The sequence below is a fragment of the Lontra canadensis genome, unplaced genomic scaffold, assembly GCF_010015895.1.
Source record: "Lontra canadensis isolate GAN:19392208 unplaced genomic scaffold, GSC_riverotter_1.0 scaffold3, whole genome shotgun sequence".
Lineage (NCBI taxonomy): Eukaryota > Metazoa > Chordata > Mammalia > Carnivora > Mustelidae > Lontra > Lontra canadensis.
The window spans coordinates 24,726,258-24,732,361 of NW_022630997.1; the positions used below are offsets into that span (position 1 = coordinate 24,726,258).

At 42.2% G+C, this 6,104-nt stretch overlaps 1 pseudogene; it reads right to left on the reverse strand.

Annotated features, from left to right (window-relative positions):
• Nucleotides 1–1,617: 1,617 nt before the first annotated feature.
• Nucleotides 1,618–1,767, reverse strand: LOC116858552 (annotated as a pseudogene).
• Nucleotides 1,768–6,104: the final 4,337 nt, after the last annotated feature.

Here is a 6,104-nt window from a genome sequence, read left to right on the forward strand (position 1 = left end):
ACATGCAATTTCTTTACTTGGGATTGTGAGCCCAGGGAGCAGAATGGAGAGACAAAGTAAGGCAGGAAGACAAGGGGATGGAACGATACAGGGCATAGAAGGGTAGGTTACTGAGTTGGTTACTGTTAATTGTTTGATCCTAAGGGACCATTAAGTCTGTCCTCCAAAACCTAAATAAATTCTGTATCCAGAGAGATCACTGGAAAGAAGAACAGGAAGAATGTATTCACTGACTCCTGCCTCGCACATAATGCCATGTTGCACATAAATGGTGGGTTTCACGGCACACAGACCTCTGGGTCAAACGGAAGCCCCAAGGCAAGAAGCAGGAAGTATGGAGTGCAGGGGAGGCATGTCTTTTGTGCGGGTGTGGAGTTGCTCAGAGGCCACTGTGGTGCTGGTCTGTGCAGTGGGTGGAACACGAGACCGGTGTGGCTAACAGAACATGAAAGAGCACTAGGAAGTATCTGATATTCGTTAAACATAAAGTTACCGCAGACCTGCTAGATTCCAGGTAAAGAGATAATCGAGTTGGTAGTTTGACAGTGACCAAGACAACACAACCTTTACCCTCAGGAAACTTCATTTGGGTTGTCGTGAACTTAAAAGGTATTATGTGCTTAACATAAGGTCTATTAAAGAACTGCTCAGCTGTCGTCAGCAGCTCTTAGTTTTATTTTGTGGCATTGCTGAAAAAGGGTAATACATCTGGGCTAGTTCCCAGAGATCACTGTTGGTGACCTGCTCACAAGCCAAGACCCTAAATGATTCTGCCTTTTTTTTTTTTTAAGATTTTATTTATTTATTTGAGAGAGAGAGAGAGAGGAAGGGAGAACATAGAGATAGAGGGAGAGGGAGAAGCAACTTCCCACTGGGCAGAAAGCCCAATGTAGGACTCGATGCCTGGACCCTGGGATCATGACCTGAGCTGACAGCAGAGGCTTAACCAACTGAGCCACCCAAGTGCCCTCGCCATTTTTTTTTTTTTAAAGATCTTATTTATTTGAGAGCGAGTGTACATATACACACAGCGTGGGGAGGTGTGGGGGGAGAGGGAGAGAGAGAATCTTAAGCAGACTCCCCACTGAACCAGGAGCCCCACACAGGGCTTGATTTCAAGAACCTGAGATCATGACCTGAGCCAAAATCAAGAGTTGGATGCTTAACTGCTACCCAGGTGCCCCGATTCCATCATTTTTTAAAGGAATAAAATATGCACATTATTTATTACGTTGAAAAATTCTGACTGCTAATGAGCAATCTACAGAGAGACACTGTGAGGCCATGGAAATATCTTGCTCCTCAATAAGACTTTCCTTTTTATCTCTAACATTTATTGAGGATTAGTACCCAAGCCAGTCTATATCATGATGGTTATGAACTTTCCAATCTGCTACTCCTTACAGAGTATCACTTTTACAACTTTATCTGAGGGGGGCGGGGATGCAGAACTCCTTTACTCATAATAATAAAACAATGCTGGAAACTGCTGTGAAAACACAAGACCAGTGAAAAACATCCAATCTTTTCCAAGACTTCCAGGACTATAAATTTAGGAAGTACACAAAAAATTAAAAACGAGTCATGCAAAAGAAAATCATGCTTTTTGGCTTTAATCCTACTTTGAGTTCAGAATATTAACCATACTTTGCGTGTGATGAATATGGTCTAAATACAAGAGCTGATGAGTTATATACACATTTTAATTAGCAATAATCGTGCCTCGGATAAACCTCATTGGCTACGATACTGCCACTGCGCAAAGCTTATATATACATTTTAAATTCAACAGACTATGTGTTTATGATTGGGAAGCAGACTTAAACATTTTTAAGCAGCAGAAATATACAAAGATTTACATGGAAATAATACTGGCAAAGTGTCCTGTGCTTTTAGCCCAGAGCTAAACCACAGTTGTCTCAGGTTACTAAGAAAAAATAGAAAACAACATTTTCCAAATTAAGAGTTATGTGTTTTGGAGAGGGCAAGACAAAGAGAGTAACAGTTTACTCTTTGGCTTACAATATTCAACAGTTTGGAGTCATTACCCTTACAACCAGAAGCCAACCAGAAGCAACTCCTAAGGTAGTCTGTGCTCTGAAGAGGAAAGGAAGCCTGGAAACAAACTACGGCTGTTTCTTTACTCAACTCCTTCACAGTGCTCAGCTGAAGATGATCTCACACGCTATTAAGGCCATTTCTATTCAGGAGGGTAGACATTTGGTAGTTACAAAGTTTTCATTTAATAAATGACGTAATTGGTTAATAAATGGTGTTTATACTGGAATTAATGATAACTTGTGAAGTGTATTCCCATTTTTAAAACATAAGAGTCCCCATGTGGCTCATGGGTGGCTCAGTCGGTTAAGCATCAGACTCTTGATCTCAGCTCAGGTCTTGATCTCAGGGTTGTGGGTTCAAGCCCCATGTTGGACTCCATTCTGGGCATAGGGCCTACTTAAAAAACAAAACAAACAAGGAAAAAAACCCCTAAGAGTCTCTGTATCCTAACTCACATACCCACACCAAAGCAGGCACCTTTAGGGGGTCTGTGGGCAATCTGCCAGTCGGCAACCCACTTGTCTACAGTCTTGTAAGCAGGAAACACAGAGTATGTGGAGGTGACTGAAGTTTGCCTGTCAGTGGAGCTGACTGTAGTAACCTCTCCACCCTCACCTACAAGCACAAATGTGCTCTTTCCTTTGTTATTCTTTTTTTTTTTTTTTAAAGATTGTATTTATTTGTCAGAGAGAGAGAGAAAAAGCACAAGCAGTCGGAGTGACAGGCAGAGTCAGAGAGGGAAGCAGACTCCCTGCTGAAAAAGGAGCCTGATGTGGGACTTGATCCCAGGACCCTGGGATCATGACCTGAGCTGAAGACAGCAGCTTAACCGACTCAGTCACCCAGGCATCCTCTGGTATTCTAATCTCATTGGAGGCTTTTTACTAATACATTGTTCCTCTGAACATATGGGGTATACCATATTGGGAAACTGCAGGAAGGGAGCAAGAAGCATGTACTAGTTTTCCCTTGTATTTCTGGAATCCAGGCTGGGCCAACATAAAACCACAGGTGAATCCAACCATCCATTTCCACAGGGAGACCTCTCCCATGGACCACACACCACCAGACACTGTCAGTCTCTTGTGGTGATTCCAGTGCCTCCATCTTCCCAGCCCTGAGTGCAGTTCTGGTCCAGGAGGCCAATATAGCCTCTGGGCCAAAGTTGTTGACACAATGGTATGAACTCCCTGAAGAAGAGTGGTAACCCTTCAGGTCAGACACCCCCTCCTCAGGGTCAGGAGCTACTTCCAGAGGATCAGTCTCCTCAGACCACATCTTTATCTTGGACTTTTCCAGAGATGTTTTCCCCTTGTCCACCTTTGATTTTCTTTATGACTTTGTCTGCATGTAGGTCTTCTTGGCTGTGACAGGAATATTCTTCTGATTGGGGTATTGACAGAGTTGCTTATGTACTTCTGGTTCTGACTCTGGTGCTCAGCTTTAACTGATAGCACTAGGCCCACGCAGTGTCTTGGTGAAGCAGGTTGAATGCTGGTAGTTTACAGGGTAGTGGAGACATGGGTATCTTCTTCTGGTTTTAGGTGGTTGTTGCATTGTGTGTTCTCCTGTGGACAGGAAACTTTGTCCTCCTCCACTGATCTTTCTTGTTCCATGTTCTTCATTGAGGTTCTTGATAAAGATGATGTGCTTGACTCACTCAAGCCTGCTGTTCCTCTCATTTCCACTAACAAGTGTTTGAATTTGAGAGTCACGTATTCCTCCCCTGACTTCTCTGTGGAGTTCTGTTCCTTACCTTTTATGTTCTGCATAGTCTGAAAAGGGTTGATGCAAAGAAAATTCTTCTGACTTCAGCCCAGGATTGCTCTTTTAGAAGTTTGCTCCCACTTCCTGCCACCCAAAGACACTCTCAATTCCATCGTTCTAAAATGACGTATATTCAATATCAGAAATGCATTAAGTTAGAATGTTTCACTCTAGATAAATTAATTTTCAAATTCTTAGAGTGCTAAAATGAGGACGAAAAGAACAGCTGGACAGGTGCAAAAGCCCTCAAAAGGAAGTTGAACTGTAGGGAACTGGCTTTAAGTGATGAGCCCTCATTCCCCTAGAATACCTTACAGAGTGATAGGAACACGGCTGGCCCTCATATTTTCCATGAATGTATGAACCTGTCTGGAATAAAGATGTAAATTCGAGTTTGAAATCAGAGCTTCTGCTGACTTTGTGAAACCGGAGTTGTGCCCCATTCTCTCTCCCTCTGTGTAGCCTAGACTTCACCCAAGGGGATCTGCCCAGCAAAGAACATGGTTTATGGAGCCATCCAGAAGGGGGTACAAATTCTGAGTTCCCATTTTCTAGCAATGTGATCTTGGACAAGTCTGTTAAATTCTTCTAAATTTCCTGATTTACATATGGGGGTTGTTGTAAGCTTTATTAAAAAGGAGGTAAGTACTTAACATAAGGCCTGTTAAAGTAAGTGCTCAATAACTAGTAGCTATTATTATTTTGTTTTGTGCTAAAAATGCACACCACATCTGTTAATGTTTCTTTCCAAGGGATCGCCACCCTGTTTATAAGCCAGGGATGAATGGCTGATTATGAGTTAATGGGATGAAGGGTTGGTTATGAGTTAAGTTCCGGTTACACACCTGGAAAAACATAAGCTTAAACATGGTACAAGTTACTTTCTCTCTCACTTTAAAGTCAGATCATAGGCTCTGCTCCAGAAAATCCCCAGGATCTGGGTTCCTAGTCTATTGTGTCATCTCCATTTCTAAGATCACCTCATGGTATAAGATGGTGGCTATAACTCCAGCCATCTGGTTTTCATTTGAGCCAATAGGAAGGAGTTCTTGGAAGGTGCTATGTTAATGCTTACATTTCTTTGACCAAAAAGTAGTTTCATGGCTTCAAATAGCTACAAGGGAAAATGTAGTATTTACTCTGGATAGCCATGTGTCCAGCTAAAATTGCCATTATGATGGAAGAGGGGGAGAAGCCAAATGGTAATCTGAAGCCAATTATCATTCTGTGGCACAGAGAGCCACTCTCAGGGGCAGATAGAGTGGGAAGAATCTCCAGACTCTGATGGCGCTTGATGGCACCGGGGAAAATAGTTAATAGCAGTGGGTGGTACTGATAAATTGGATTTGCCTTTGGTCTTATCAAGAAAATGTGAACTGGAAGTGCTCTGTCCAATGAGTTAGCCACTAGCCATATGTGACTATCGAGCATTTGAAATGTGGCTAGTCCAGTTCGAGATGTGCTATGATACATACACTGGATTTTGAAGACTTAGTATTAGAATGTAAAAAAACTGTTTTGTTTTTTTTTTACAGTGCCTACATGATGAAATAATATTTTGCATGTACTAGATTAAATAAAATATTATTGAAATTAATTTCACCAGCTTAGTTTTACTTCTTAAATTTAAAAGTATGTATGTGGCTTGCATTATTTTTCCACTGTCCCAAATCTAAAAGAGCCTGTCTCCTTAGGCAGGAGATTCTATGTAATACAGAGAGGGATCACATGATTCAATGAATGACTAAATGAATGATAAATTCTCTAACATGGGACTCAGAGAGCAAGATTTTGGTACCACACCTGGAACTGTTGTCCAAAGGAGATGGTTCTACGTTCCTTGCCTTCTACAGGCTGGTCCCCACAAGGTACAGATCTTAATGTCAACAGTCCCTAAGAGCAGCCAAGTGACCTCCGCCTCATGCTATGGCTCTAGTTCAGTGACCCACTCTACAGTTCCATTTTTGGATTACCCCTAGCTTTTCTTTCCTTTTTTTTTTTTAAGATTTTATTTATTTGACAGACAGAGATCACCAGTAGGCAGAGAGAGAGAGAGGAGGAAGCAGGCTTCCCACTAAGTGGAGAGCCCCATGCGGGGCTATATCACAAGACCCTGGGATCATGACCCCAGTGGAAGGCAGAGGCTTTAACCCACTGAACCACCCAGGCGCCCCACCCCTGGCTTTTCTATGAATATTTCCACACAGTGAGAAACTAATAAGCCAAGTAATCTGCTTGGATGAAATGACATTTCTGAACTTCAACTTAAAAGACTA